The sequence below is a fragment of the Mustela nivalis genome (assembly GCF_964662115.1).
Source record: "Mustela nivalis genome assembly, chromosome: X".
In the NCBI taxonomy this organism is placed as follows: domain Eukaryota; kingdom Metazoa; phylum Chordata; class Mammalia; order Carnivora; family Mustelidae; genus Mustela; species Mustela nivalis.
The window spans coordinates 96,089,969-96,106,609 of record NC_139040.1 but is presented as its reverse complement, the minus strand read 5'-3'; the positions used below and the strand labels follow the sequence as shown (position 1 = coordinate 96,106,609).

At 37.1% G+C, this 16,641-nt stretch overlaps 1 long non-coding RNA gene across 1 annotated transcript in view; it reads right to left on the bottom strand.

Annotated features, from left to right (window-relative positions):
- Positions 1-16,641, bottom strand: part of LOC309856497 — a 397,768-nt gene that overhangs the window by 198,414 nt on the left and 182,713 nt on the right. Inside the window, exon 5 of the long non-coding RNA XR_014307230.1 lies at positions 12,434-12,589. This is a non-coding gene — a long non-coding RNA (uncharacterized lncRNA). The remainder of the gene's footprint in view (positions 1-12,433; positions 12,590-16,641) is intronic.

Sequence of the window (16,641 nt, the reverse complement as noted above, 5' to 3'; positions counted from 1 at the left end):
GTACAGCTCTATCCTACGTATAATTTATATTTCTGGGAAGACTGGAATGAAAGATGGGGTAGAAGTAATCTCTGAAAAGATGGAAGCCTGTAATTTTCTCAAATAATGTTATCAAGAAGCTTCATGAATCCCAACTATGTAATTACAAAGAAAATCACATGTAGGCATAAAATCATTAAAATTATCAGCAAAAGAAGAAAAAAATTTAAGCATACACCATGACATATAACTTCCTAAGGAACATTAGGACTATATGACCAATATTCAAATTTTCAACACATACTATACATAGAAAAGACTGGAATGATCTATTTGAAATGCTAAAATACAAGAATTATCAACTTACAATTGAGAAATAGGAAACATCCTTAAAAAATAAAGAGAAAATCAATAAATTTTTAAGTAAACAAACAGAACCTGATTAGATTCATTGGAGAAATACTATAGGAAGAATGAAGAAAAAGGAAGGAAAACTCTCTGAAATGGAATCACAATAATCCAAGGATGAATAAAGAGTCACTAGAAAGAAAAATATTTAGACAAATTCAGTTTGAAACAATACTACTATTAATCTATGAATTTTTAATATAGAGAGGCTTAAAATACATAAAAAACGATAAGCCAAAAGCAAAAAATGGAGATAGATGGACTTAAAATGTTTTTAAGAGTCCTATTATTGCTTATAAAATCATAAAAGATCAAGCTTAGCTTATCAGCAAGTAAGTCAAGAATGCAATCATAATCTCTAAGGTAAAAATTAACAGTAACTACAGTGAAAAATTAACAGCATAAATGGAATATTCAAACTATTTGATTAATCAAAGAAAATGTTAAGATCAAGGAACAAAAGAGGAGAGATGGAAATAGGAAACAGTGTATTTATTTTTTTTGAAATAGTGTATTTAAATATATCACTACTTAAATTAAGTGAAATTAAATACTTTAAGTAAAAGAGTAAAATAAACTAAATTTAAAAAGCACATATACTAACAAAAACTCTTTGCTGCTTACCAGAAACATGCCTAAAACATCTTTGTTAAGATTATTTTTTAAGAAGGATGACAAAATTTATCTTGAAATATTACTAAAGACAAAAAGGAATATTCAGATGCGGAAAAGTCAGCTCAAGAGGATATAACAATCAAAATCTGTATGTGCCTAATATGTAGCCCCAAGCACACACTAATAGACCAACAAGGAATAAGAAACAATATAAACACAATCGTTGAATATTTCAGCATATCTACTTCAGTGGAGAGAGCCAGCAAACAAGAATCAGCAAAGTTATAGGCGTTTTGAACAGTGTAATTCAAAAGGTGAACTTAATTGACATATATAAGTATGGGGGATCTACCAAAACTCTAGAGCAAACATTATACTAAATGGTGAAGGGGTGACAGCTTTCTCCTTAAGATTATGAACAAAACAAGGATATACCTTCTTACCATTTCTGTTCAAAACTGTATTAGAGATTCTAGCCAGGACAACTAGTTAAGAAAAAGAAATAAAAAGTATCCAGATTGGAAAAAGAGAAGTTATCCTATCAACTAACAGATGACATGTCCTTGTATATAGAGAACCATAAGGAAGCTACCAAAAAACCTATGAGAGGTAATAAATGAGTTTAGCAAGGTCACAAGATACAATAGTCACAAATAAAAATCAACCATTTGTACATGCTAGCAATAAACAATTGAAAAATGAAATAAAGAAAAAAATTCTACTTACAGTAGCATTAAAAACAATAAAATATTTGGGAATAAATTAACAAAATAAGTACAAGTCTTGTACACTGAACACTATAAAATGTCATCTAAAAAAATTAAGACCTCAAAAAGTGGAAAACAACCCCATGCTCATTGACTGGAAGACATAACTGTTAACATGACAATACTTAATTGTTAATTGTTAAGACAACAATACTCCCCAAATTAGTCTATTCAGTCACTGCATTATCAAAATCTCAGTGATTTTTTTTTACAGTAAATGACAAGTTGATCCTAAAGGTGTATGGAAATATAAGAGATTCTAAACAGCCAAAAGAATTTGAAAAGTAGAGCAAAGTTGGAAGACCAGTTTCCTGATTTTAAAGTTTACTACATTACAGTGTCAACACAGGATGGTACTGTCACAAAAACAGCCATGTAGATTGGGATGCCTGGGTGGTTCAGTTGGTTAAGTTTCTGCCTTTTGTTGAGGTCATGATTCCAGGGTTATCGGGTTCACTGCTCAGCAGAGAACCTGCTTCTCCCTCTGCCTCTGCCCCTTTCCCTGCTTGTGCACTCTCTCTGAGAAATGAATAAAATCTTTAAAAAATTAAGACATACTGATGAATAGAACAGAACAAAGTATTCAGAAATAAACTCCCACAATTATGGTCAATTGATCTTTGACTATGGTATCAAACAATTCAGTGGGGAAAGTCTTTTCTGTTAATGCTGCTGGGACAACATGATATCCGCATGCAAAAGAATGAATTTGGACCCTTTATACCATAAAGAAAAATAATATAGAAATATGCAAAGGTTTCATTATAGGAACTCATACTGTAATACTCTTAGAAGAAACTAAAAGCATAAATTTCCATGATTCCAGATTAGGCCATGGTTTCTCATATGCATCAATGAAAGCACAAGCAACAACAACAAAAATAAATTGCATTTCATTAAAATAACGTTGTGTTTTGAGTAATTCTAACAGGAGACTGAAAATGAGAGAGAAAGAGGGAAAATATTTTTCATTCATATATCTGGCAGACTTTTATCCAGAATATAATGCTTCCAACTAAAAAATAAGAAGATAAAGAATCCAATTTAAAAATTGGCCAAAGATTAGAATAGAGAGTTCTCCAAAGAAGATATATAATTAGCCAGTAAGGACATGAAAAGACATTGGACATTCTTAGTTACTATAGAAATGCAAATCAAAACAATAATAAGATACCATTCCACACATACTATGATGGCTCTAATCAAAAAAAAAGTATGTATTGATAGATTCATATGTATTGAGGATATGGAGAAACTGAACCCTCATACATTGTTATTCAGAATGTACCATGGTAGAGCTGCTTTGGAATTGATGACATATGTTCATAAAAGAATTTCTACGTGGGTATTAAGAGCAGCATTACTCATATAGCCAGAATGTGCCCATTAGTTACTGAATGGATAAACAAAATGTGATACATCTATACATTACTATCCAACCATAAAAAGAAACGAAGTACTGACACATGCTGAGGCACAAATGAACCCTGACAACATTATTTTAAGTGAAAAAAGTCAGACAAAAGCTACATGTTATATAATTCCATTTATATAGAATGTACAGAATAGGTAAATTCACAGAGACAGAAAGTAAATTACACTTTTCCAGGACCTAGGGAGAAGGAGGAATAAGGGTGAGTTCAGGACTTTTTTGTGTGGTGATGAAAATATTCTGAAATTAGTAGTGATAGGTGCACAACTTTAAGAATATACTAGAAACCACTGAGTTTTACCATTTAAAGGGGGTGATTTATGGTATGATAATTATATACAATCATATGAAAAAGCATATCCCACTTTCTTGCAAAGAAAGTGAAGTGATAATGTATAAAGCTTCTAATAGCTCAGCTGGCTTGTCCAGTAAATTATCTCCAATATTTAAGGAAAAAATCACAGTAATTTTAAGAGACAGAAAAATCCTCTTCCAGAAACTAAAGAAAAGGAGACACCTCCACAAAGTTTTTGTGAGGTTAGGATAACTTTGATACAAAATATGTAAGTACATTATTTAAAACCTTAATTATAGGTAAAACTCTATTATGAATAGAGATTTTTTAAAAAACCTCCAAAGGAACATTTTCAAATCACATCCATTCAATATAGAATAAAGATAAAATAGCACAATAATTTTAGGAATGTACAGTTCCTTTAAGATTCAAAATCCAATCAGTGTAACTCACTGAATTAACAGGAAATAAAGTAAAAAATCAACATGACTTCTCGATGGATGATTAAAAATTATTTGATAAAAATGAATATCCACAGAAACCGATAAGAAATTTCTCAATCTGGGAACGCCAGGGTGGCTCAGTTGGTTAAGCAGCTGCCTTCGGCTCAGGTCATGATCCCAGAGTCCTAGGATCGAGTCCCACATCGGGCTCCTTGCTCCGCGGGGAGCCTGCTTCTCCCTCTGACTCTGCCTTCCACTCTGCCTGTGCTCGCTCTTGCTCTCTCTCTCTCTCTCTGACAAATAAATAAATAACATCTTAAAAAAAAAAAAGAAATTTCTCAATCTGTTATAGGGTTATCCAACAAAACCAACCAAAAAAAAAAAAAAAACAGTGCTTATCAGATAAATGTCATAATTAATGATGAATTATTGAATGCTTTCCCCCTGACATAGGAAATGAGGCACAGTCACCCACCAGGACTAATCCTAACATTGATTAGAGATTCTCTCTAGTGAAATAAGGAAAATTAAAGAAAAAAAAACATAGCAGGGTTATACAAAATGAAACAAAAAACAACTGAAATTTAAGTAAAAACTGAAAAACGCACACAACACATACACCACACCTACAACACCTATTACACACATACACCACGCAATCACCATAAACAGGCTGCACACACACTTCACATATGCAAAACACACACAGCATCTCCCCCACAACACACACATACAGAAAAGAAACGAAATTGTCTTTATGCATAAACAACATGACTGTGCCACAGTAGAGCACCTAGGGAAGAATGGTTTGAATCGATTGTATGTATATGGTCAACAACTCCAGTCCCCTACCTCCCAGCAAAGACAAGAATTAATTTTGTAGAGATGTTACACTGAAGTGTGAAAATTAAAAGAAAAAAATTAGAAGAAAACAAATGAGAACAGCTTCAATGCCTGTGGGGTAAGAAAATTTTTAAAGATTTATTTCTTTATTTGAGAGAAAAAGGGAAGGGGAGGGGCAGAGGGAGAGAATCTTCAAGCAGACTCCCTACTGAGCAGGGAGCCCAATGCAGAGCTGGTTCCCTTGACCTGTGAGATCAAGGTGAAACAAAGAGTGGGACACTCAACCAACTGGGCCACCCAGGCGTCCCTATAAGAAAGCATTTTTTATTAAGGATTTTTTTTTAAATTTATTTCACATGCAGAGAGAGATCACAAGTAGGCAGAGAGGCAGGCAGAGAGAGAAGGGGAAGCCGACTCCCTGCTGAGCAGAGAGCCCAATGCGGGACTCAACCCCACGACCCTGAGATCATGACCTGAGCCCAAGGCAGAGGCTTAACCCACTGAGCCACCCAGGCGCGCCAAGAAAGTATTTTTTAACAGGATACCAAACAGTACAAACCATATATGGATTTTATTCAAATTAAGAGTTTCTGTTCAACAGAAAACACCACATTAGGAGATGGAAGAATCAAGCCACAGATTTATCTACTCAACAAAGAACTCTTATTTGGAAATCTGTAATAAAATGGAGAGGGCCCAAATAAAACAAATGGGCAAAAGGCCACAAACGCACTTCACAAAAGATGATATCCAAATGGCCAATGTCCAATCTCATAGCTCATGAGGGAAACACAAACAAAAGTTACAAGTAGGTACTACTACATAATCACTAGAATCAGCTAAATTAATGGACTGACAACACGAAGTTTTGGCAAGGTTAGAGAGCAACTGGAACTCTAAGGTAGTGCCAGAGCGAGTGTGAACTGGCACACCACTTTGAAAGCTGTCTCGCAATATCTACTAAATCTGTACACTTTCACACCAGCATTTGAACTCCTAAGTATATACCCAATAGAAATGTGAACACATGTCTGCCAAAAATCACGCATGAGAGGCTTCCTAGCAGCATTATTTGCAATAGATAAAAATGGAAACAGCCCAATTCTCCACACTGTAGACTGGGTAAATAAATTGGGGTCTAAGAATAAAACAGAATGAACCCACTACTCCACAGATGCAGATGAATCTTACAAGCTTAACCTGTAAGCAACAGATGCCAACATGAAAGAGCATATATCATACTGTTCTGAGCGGGTTGATGGAGCTTGTTTATACTAGTTTATGAGGACTGACTTGAATGCATTTCTTCTCAACTCCACCTTCATTGATAGCTCCTTGGTAGTTTACAATCACCTGTGGTGGGAGCAGTTACACCACAGAAACTGTCAAAAGTTAGAAATCAGGGCTCCTCCCTCATCTATCCCTGAGAGTTGGTTGTTAAATATGGACCAACCTATCATTGTATTAACCCCAAACAAGTACAACTGTTCTATACTGAGATAATTCAGAATAATAACAGAGCATCATGGACGTTTCTGGGTAACATTTTATTGTATTTTTCTGAAGATTTTATTTCTTTGACAGAGAGAGACACAGCAAGAGAGGGAACACAAGCACGGGGAGTGGGAGAGGGAGAAGCAGGCTTCCTGCTGAGCAGGCAGCCCGATGTGGGGCCCCATCCCAGGACCTCGGCATTGTGACCTGAGCTGAAGGCAGCTGCTTAATGAATGAGCCACCCAGCACCCCTGGGTAACATTTTATTTTGTGTGTTGATTCACTTCTTGGTTACACAAGTTTATTCATTTCATAAAAGGTCCTCAAGCACTTAAAATCAGTCCATTTCACCATATGTATATTATTAAAACATTTTTCTTGAAGGAAACAGTTAACATTTCCTAATGCAAATCTCATATTTTGTATTTCTTTTAATGTCTTCACTAGGGTCTTAGTACTTCCAGGATTGAAAGGTCAAGATCTTTTTACGTCTCATCCTTCCTTTCTTCAGTAACCCCACTCCTAAGGGTCACTGGCTTAATGAATTTCTTTTCATCTCTCTCATGACTCTCTTTTTCACTTCTAAAACACCGATACAAGCCTGCATAACTTTGTGCATAAGTCATTACAATATTGCCAGATCAGCCTATCTTCTCAAAATTTTTTTAGTCAATATAAAATGGTGAAAAGGTAAATGATCAGCTGATTTGAATGGTATTCAAGGCTTATTTCCCAATATTCCCTGTTACCCACCCAACTTTCCAGCCAAACTGAAACTTTGTATGCTCTGAATATAATCCTTTGTTTTTCCATGTGTTGAAAAATATTTTTCACCCCATGTGTCTATAAAAATTTGGCTAACCTTTAAACAACTAATTTCTTCATCCCACCTAGGACATGGTCAGAGCACCTAGTAAGTGTTCAATAAATACTAAGTTGAATAGCTCATAATGGTAAGTCTCTCTCCCCTTGGAAAAAACATCATGCATGGATCTGGAATGCTCCCTTAAGTTTAAGGACTCAAGTTATATTTGACAGCGCTGATAAGGCAGGTGATGGAGGACAAGCTGGTGTCATTACAGGGAAATAGTCGTATTGCATAGTATACCGGGCAACTCAGAATCACAGTCACATGGCGTAAGAAATTTCCATCTAGATAAGAACTGTTAAAAGCAAACTTATGACGTGAGAAAAGATCCAGAAGAGACTTGCGTGATACTCACACTCTTCACTCCCAAATATGTCAATCTCAAAGAAACGTAACTCTTAAAAAATGAGGAAACCATTTCCAGAAAATAATATTTACCGGAGAGTATCTACAAAGTAAACACCAGACACAAGAGCTTGAAAAAAGTTCTGACCCACTCACATAACTCAATGGCACAAGATAACAGTATTTAACTTGGAATAACGTTCAAAGACACTTTTGATTTTGTTTAGCACAAATCATCACTCATCTTCAAGGAGAGACGCACAGATGTCCAGCCATTAGCATAACAGAAAAATTGTTTTAAGATTCACATAACATTGGTGATTCTTTGAATTCTATTCAGCCTAACATATTTCAAGTTGGAGTAGGACCAGAGGATTCTCTGCAAGCATTACATTTTTATTTGCATACGTCTTGTTTTCTAGAATAAAGATTTTCAAACCCACCAAGGAGTCAAAAGATTAATACAATGAATAGTTATATATATCAGATTCACCAAATATTAGTATTTTGCCACCTTCTGACATTAACATTCAACTTGGCTATAAGAGGAAAACAGCAATGAAATATACATCTAAAATTTGTAAATAATTTTCCTTATGTGGCCAATAACATGACAGTGTCAACAAATTTCAGATTTTCTGAAGATACACGATCATCAGTGATCCATGAAAGGAAATGGCTTCAAGCCTATCCATTTTTGAAACTATTTTGTAAACTGTCAGGTTTCAAAATACAACATAGGACATGTGTGAATTTCTTCCTCCAGCTTTGTCCAGACTCATACACAATTAATGATGCAGCACAGTGGTATACCAACAAAATGGAAAACAACAACAACAACAACAAAAAACACCCCAATTATTTATTTATACCCCAGATTGCCCCACAAAAAACTTAAGGTTGCTTTCAAAAAGACATATTGTGCGTTGGTGGTATAGTGGTGAGCATAGCTGCCTTCCAAAAAGACATATTGTATAAAAGAATACAAATGAACATTTGCGGGGATTGATATGATAGGGGAAAAAAATCAGAGGTAATATTGGATCTGCAGAGCATACAGTCCTATATAGTTACAATAATTTAGTTTTGCTTTCGGGTGGCGAAATACAAAACAAACATGATAATGAACATGACTCATAGAGCCCATGAGATAGATAGGGCTAAGTTTTTCCTAGTCAACTTGTTGATTTGTGATCTATAAATCTTAAGAACAGCTTCTTCCAGGGGTCCTGTAGGTGAAGTTACTGACCATGCTCTATAGTCACATGTGACTGTGAGTTTCATTTGGTTTCTGCCAACTCACTCAGACTTAGGCAATGGCTTAGTGCCCAAACATCATTCAGCAAAAGCAATTCCTTTACAGAATGGCTATTAGGCACAAATCTCTAGTTCTGATGGTCTTACAGCCTAACTTCTGAGGCAACATTGAGAAAATCCAGAACAGACACACTGACCAACATACATGGATGGCTTGGGTTTGAGAGAACATAGAGGGAGATGACAAGTTACTGAATGAGGTGCAAAGCTTTTCTTCACAAAAATACTGAGTTGATGTCAAATTATATGTGGAAACATTCTCATCCTCCAAAGACGGAGAAAGCAAGAAATGCTACCTTACCCAGTCAGGTAACATAAAATCTCCACTCTATTCATAACAGTACACCAAGTAGAATACTTGATAGGAATTTACGAAAACATACCTTGCCATTACAATTGTTGCATCTATATTTGTATATAATGGATTAAGCTAAAGTTGTAATTTTTTTTAAAGAAAAAATGGGACACCCTTCATTCTTTTAACCTTAATTATTGAATATGATGGCATAAAGAGAGATCTGGTACAGAGGCCCTTGACAACCAAATGCAGAAAGCCAAAGAACTACTCAAGCACCTGGTTTCACTTATTCTTGAAAATATCCCAAACTTAATTAAAAGTTTGAGTCTAAAGCATGTGACATTCACTGAAAATTTGATATGCCACAATGCAAAAGCTTTCTCTTAAAACACACCACTGTGTCAGTTACCAAATACATTCATTCATTTGGTAAATATTCATGGAATGCCTACTATGTGCTAGGAACTATTCTAGGCACTGGAGATCAGCAATGAACAAAGTAGTCAAAATTCCTGCCTTATATTCAGGTTAGGAAGAAAGACAAACAAGTATTTATGTCTCGTAATAAGTGCTATAAAGAAAACCATAAGAGGACAAGACGGCACCTTGGTGGTTCAGTCGGTTAAGTGTCTGCCTTTGGCTCAAATCATGACCTTGGGGTTCTGGGATTGAGCACCGCATCAGGGTTCCTGCTCAACAGGAAGTCTGCTTCTCCCTCTCCCTCTGCCACTCCCCCTGCTCATGCACTCTCTCTCTCTGAAATAAATAAAGAAAATCTTTTAAAAAAAGAAAGAAAGAAAATCACAAGTGGTGAGACAGACAGAGATGAGAGATGGCAGTCAAGCACCTTCACAAAGAATGCTTAAGGAAAGGCTTGCCTAATAAGGACACAGCTGAGCAGGATCTCAACTAAGCTATAGGGGGGCACCTGGGTGTCTCAGTGAACTGAGCATCTGCCTCTTGAGTTCTGCTCAGGTCATGATCTCAAGAGTCATGAGATCGAGCCCCCCACAGGGCTCCACATTGGGCATGGAGCCTGCCTAAGATTCTCTCCCTCCCTCCACCCTGTCCCCCAGCTCTCTGTCTTTCTCTTAAATAAATAAATAAATAAATAAAGTGAGCCATTCGGATTTTTGGAAGAAAAGTGATCCAGGAGAAGGAACAGGAAGAGAAAAGTCCCTGAAGCAGGAGAGTGCTTGGTCGGCTCAAGAGATATTCCTGGAGTGGACGTTTGACAGGGGTGTGGATTTGCATGGTCCAGGGGAGGAGCACCTCCTGGGCTGGTGTCTGTCCACACTGGGGGACTCAGAGCATTCTGGAGCTCCATCTGACTGACTGCTGGAGACAGATCCGCTGAAGGCACTGTCTCGACAGCCCATGCTACTCGAAGTTGAGTGGGTTTGGTTTGTGATTGGGCAAGACAGAACATGCTGGCAAATGGTACTGAACAAGGGAGTGGTACCACCTGACTTGTGGTTTGTTTTGCTTTGTTTTTAAAGGATTGCTCTGTCTACTGAAAAGATAATACTAGATTGTGCAGGGCAAGGATAGAATCAGGAAAACCAGTTAGGAGAAACCTAAGATAGTCTACACAACAGGTGAGAGTGGCTTGCACCAAGGTGATCATAGTACAAAGGTGAATGAGTGGCCAGATCTTGGATCTATTTTTAAGATAAACATAAAAGGATTTGCTGATTTTCCATGAGGTTTGAGAGGTCAAGTTCAAGCCAAGCTATCTGGCATGAATGGAGTTGTCATTTACCCATAAGGGGAAAACAGCTGATAGAAGAGGAGGGTATGGATGGGTTGGAGACATGTTAAGTTTGTGGTAGCAGACAGGATTCTGGAAGGAAATAGATGAGAAAGTTGAAGTAGGCTAATATGAGGTAAGTTTAATGAAGGAACTATTTATAAAGGAATACAGATAGGAAATAACCGAGGCTAAAATCTGCTGGATTTTTAAGAACTCCTCCACCAGATACGGTAAGGCAACGGGAGCTTTATAAGACTGGGGAAGGAACTAAAATCTTTCTATAGGGTGCAGCCAGTACTCAGGCACTCAGCAGGAAGGGAATCTGAAGAATAAATACCCCAACCTCTTCTCTTTCCTCCTTATGCTCCTGCTGTTGCTGCCTACTATCTTAACCCAACAGAGAGCCACAGAACAAAGAAGCCCTTTAATTAAACCCATAGACCTCAGATTCCCAGGGCAGAGAGCAGAGTAAAGAAGGGTACAGAACAGACTGGAAGGGGAAACAGAAGATCTACAACACAGGCAAGAGAAGATCAAGTTGAGCTGCTTAATGGTTGATCTTTTCACAAGAAACATACCACACTCAATTCAGTATGATTCTGATGAAGTCCTGTGCCCTGGGATGGGTCATACTGATACGTAACTCAGTAACGGAAGAATTCAGAAAGAGTGAACAAATACTCCAACAAATACTATCACTGACTCCAGAACCACTGACATTTATTGTTATATTGAGGAGTAGGTCATGGGATAATTGGCAGTTATGCCACATCCCAAAAGCGTACAGCTGGATTAAAGCTAAAACCACTGGTGTTCTTCAGTGCACGCAGCTCCTGATGGAACTTTCTTTTTGTAAGCTCTTGTGAAAACCTCACGTTTTTTTAGTATGATGACATATTTACAAAATTTCTCGGCCAAGAACAACAACAAACAGAGGCAAGAATATCCAACAAGAAAAAGACGGTCTCTTCAACAAATGGTACTGGAAAAACCAGTCAGCTACATGCAAAAGAATGAAACTGGACCACTTTCTTACACCATACACAAAAATCAACTCAAAATGGTTTAAAGACCTAAATGGGAGACTAGAAATGATTAAAAAAAAACCTATAAAAGAACACAAGACAGTAACTTCTTTGACATTGGCCACAGCAACTTCTTTCTGGGTATATCTCCTGAGGTAAGGGAAACAAAAGCTAATGTAAACTTCAAAATAAAAAGCTTCCGCACAGTGAAGGAAACAATCAACAAAATGTTAAGGCAGGGATGCCTGGGTGGCTCAGTCAGTTGAGCATCTGCCTTTGGCTCAGGTCATGATCCCAGTGCCCAGGGATCGAGCCCCACGTTTGGCTCCGCATCGCATCTGGCTCCACATTGGGCTCCCTGCTCAGCAGAGAGCCGCTTCTCCCTCTGCCTGCCACTCCCCCTGCTTGTGCACTCTCTCTCTCTGACAAATAAATACAATCTTTAAAAAACACACACAGAAAGCATAAAGGCAACCTGTGGAATGGAAGCAGATATTTGCAAATGACATACCCAATAAAGGGTTAGTATCTAAAGTATATAAAGAACTTACCAGGGTGCCTGGGTGGCTCAGTGGGTTAAAGCCTCTGCCTTCGGGTCAGGTCATGATCCTAGGGTCCTAAGATGGAGCTCCACATTGGGCTCTCTGTTGGGCAGGGAGCCTGCTTCCTCCTCTCTCTCTGCCTGCTGCTCTGCCTACTTGTGATCTCTGTCAAATAAATAAATAAATAATCTTTTTAAAAAAAAGTAGAACTTACCAAACTCAGCACCCAAAACAACCAATCCTATTTAAAAATGGACAGAAGACATGTACAGACAACTCTCTGAAGAAGACGTATGTTTGGCGAACAGATACATGCAAAGATGCTCAACATCACTGATCATCAACGAAATGCAAATCAAAACCACACTGAAAGAGGACCCCACCCCTGTCAGAAAGGCTAAAATCAAAACCACAAGAAACAACAAGTGTTGGTGAGGATGTGGAGAAAAAGGAACCCTCCCACACTGTTGGTGGGAATGCAAGCCGGTGCAGGCATTGTGGAAAACAGTACGAAGATTCCTTTAAAAAGTTAAAAATAGAACTCTGCTACGATCCAGTAATCAAACTACTGGGTATTTACCCACAAAATACAAAAACACTCACTCAAAGAGATACATGCTACGCTATGTTTTCCGCAGCATTATTGACAATAGCCAAATTATGAAGCAACATAGTGTCCATTGATAGATGAATAGATAAAGAACATGTGGGGTGTGTGTGTGTGTGTGTGTGTGTGTGTGTATTTATGTAAATATAATGGCATATTATTCAGACATAAAAGAGACTGAAATTTTGCCTTTTGCAACAAAATGGATGGATCTAAAGAGTATAATCCCAAGCAAAAAAAGCCAGTCAAAGAAAGACAAATACCATATGATTTTATGCATATGTGGATTTTAAGTAACAAACAAACAAAATGAACAAACGAAAAAATAGAAACAAACCAAGAAACAGACTCTTAACTATAAAGAACAAACTGATGGTTACCAGAGGGGAGGGTGTGGGGGGGGAAGGGTGACACAGGTGATGGGGATTAAGGAACATACTTGTCCACATGTCCTGATGAGCACTGGGTGATGTATGGAAGAAATGTGAAGATAGTACACAGGGCTCCCATTTGCCCTGCACCCAATTTTTCCTATTGTTAACACAGCACATTACTGTATTTGTAATAATTAACAAACCAGTATCAATGCATTACTACTAACTAAAGTCCGTATTTTATGCAGATTTCCTTAGTTTTGACCTAGTGTGCCTTTTTTTCCCCACTATACCATCCAGGGACACCACATTTCAGCCAATCCTCATGCCTTTTGGGGTTCCTCTTGGCTGTTACTTTATTTTTTTTTTCCCTGATTCTGATGACCTTCACAGTTTGGAGGAATACTGGCCAGGTGTTTTATAGAATGTCTCTCAGCTGGGATTTGTTGGAGATTTTTCCTGATTACTCTGGGGTCATAGTATTTTGAAAAAGGCCACAAATATGAAGTGTCATTCTCCTCACATCCTAACAAAGGTACGTACCTTCAACGTGACTTCTCACTACTGGTATATTTATTTTTTAAAGATTTTGCGCAAGTAGGAGAGCAGCAGGCAGAGGGGTAAGCAGGCTCCCTGCTGAGCAAGGAGCTCGATGCAGGACTCGATCCCAGGACCCTGAGATCATGACCTAAGCCAAAGGCAGGCACATAACCAACTGAGCCACCCAGACAGCACGTCACTGTTGCTATCTTAATCACATGGCTCAGGTAGTGTTTGTCAAATTACTCCATTGGAAAGTTACTCTTTTATTTCCCACATCTAGTGCTGAACTCTGAAAGGAGATCACCTCCCACAATCCACAATTAAGGAGTGGTGAGTTATGCTCCACCTCCTTTTAGGACATAAATTCTGGAATTCTTCTGCACAGATTTGTCTATTTTCCTATTTATTCAATCGTTTATTTTATCAGTATGTTTATATATATTACATATACATATATATATTTAATTTTTTGGTGCTATTATAACTGGCATTAATTCCTCATTCCAATTGCTCCTTGCTCATATACAGAACAGCAATTGACTTAAAGATACTAAATTTATGTCGTATGACCTTACTATATTCTCTTCTTAGTTATAGGATATTTGGGGGGAGTGTGTTGAGGGGTTAATCTATGTAGACCATCAAATCACTTGTTTTTCGTGGTTTTTTTTCTTTTTTTTTGACAATCAAGTCATTTATAAACAAGATTTATTTCTTCCTTCCAAATCTAGATGCCTTTTCTTTCTTTCCCTCTCTCCCTCTTTGATTCTGTTTTTCCTGTCTTATTGAATAAACCAGGATTTACAGTATGATATTGAAGAAGACTGTTGAGAAGACCTATTTTGTTTCTGATCTTAGAGGTAAAGTGCCGCCCTTTTTTTCAGAGAGGGAGGAAGAGAGAGAGAGAATATTGAGCAGGCTGCAGTCCCACTGTGGAGCCCGATGCAGGGCTCAATCTCAGAACCCTGAGAACAGCTCAAGAGTCACATGCTTAATCAACTGAGCCACGTAGGCACCCTAAGTGTCCACTTTTTAACTATCAAATATGATGTTATCTGTAGGGCATTCTTTTTTTTTTCTCTGTAGGGCATTCTTTATCAAGATGTAAGAGGTACCCTCAATTCACATTTTTGCTCAGTTTTTCTTTATGATTGAGTATTGCATTTAGTCGAATACTTCATCTGCATCAGCTGATAAAAATCACATGATTTTTCTTTAGCCCCTTGAATGTAGTGGATTAGACTAATTTTAACCTGTTGAAGCAGGCTTGTATACCTAAGATAAATCCCACTCATTCATGGAGTATAATTCTTTTTATATACATTTCAAGCTTTCATTTGCTAATATTTTATGATTTTTGAGTCTAAATGCATGGGAGATATTGGTATTTAGCATTCTCATAATGCTTTCATCAGGTTCTGGCATGACAGTAATGCTGCCCTCGTAGGATAATCTGGGAAGGGCATCTTTTGCTTTTATTTTCTGAGACTGTGGAGAATTGGTATCATTTCTTCCTCAAATGTTTGGAGGAATTTGCCAGTGAAACCATCTAGGCTCAACTCTTCTTTTTTGTGGGGACATTATTCATTATTGATGCAAGTTTTTTTAATAGATATAGGGCTGTTGAGTTCTTCCTTTGTGCATTTTGGTAGTTTTGTCTTCCAAGGAATTTTCCATTTAATGGAAATTATCAAACTTAGCGGCCTAGACTTGTTCATAGCATTCCTTTATTATCCTTTCAGTATCATGAGGATCAGCAATGATCATGGCACTTCCATTACTGGTATTAGTAATTTATGGTTTCCCTTTCTTCATGGTTAGCCTGGCTGGAGATTTATTAATTTTATTGATTTTTCAAAGAAGCAGCTTTTGATTTTGTTGATTTTTCTCTTGTTTCTGCACAAAGTTTTATTATTTCTTTTCTTCTGCTTGCATTAGGCTTAAATTGTTCTTCTTTGTCTGGTTGTGTAAGGCAAAATCTTACACCATTGACTTTAGCACATCTTTAATAACAGGCTTTTTAAGACTATCAATTTTCCTCAAACACTGCGTGCACCAGACCTCATACCTTTTACTAAGTTGTATTTTCATTTCCATTTAGCTAAAACTATTTTTTAAATTTATTTATTTTCAGAAAAACAGTATTCATTATTTTTTCACCACACCCAGTGCTCCATGCAATCCGTGCCCTCTTTTTAAATTTCTCAAGACTTTTTGACTCATGTGTTATTTAGAAGTGTGCAGTTTATTTTCCAAATATTTTGTGACTATCCATCTATCTCCCTGTTATTGATTTCTAGCTTAATTTCGTTGTGATCTGAGATATGCATATGATTTTGACCATTTTAAATTTGATTAAATGTGTTTTATGATCCACAATATAGTCAAAGATGAATATTCCATGTGAGTTTGAAAAGAATTTGTTTTCTGCTCGTTAGACTGAGTGTCCTATAAATGCTAAATAGATCGAGTTGACTGATAGTGCTATTTTGCATTATTCTTATTAATCTGTATTCTTAGTCATTTTCTGTCTCTGTGATCTACCGACTGCTACAATTGAACTGTTAGTAGTATAGTTATGTATTACTCCTTTTAATTCTAACAGTTTGTGTCTAATGTATTTTGGTACTCTGCTGTTAGGGGCATTACATATTAAGGGTTCTTATATCTTCTTAAAGCATGGACCCCTTTAC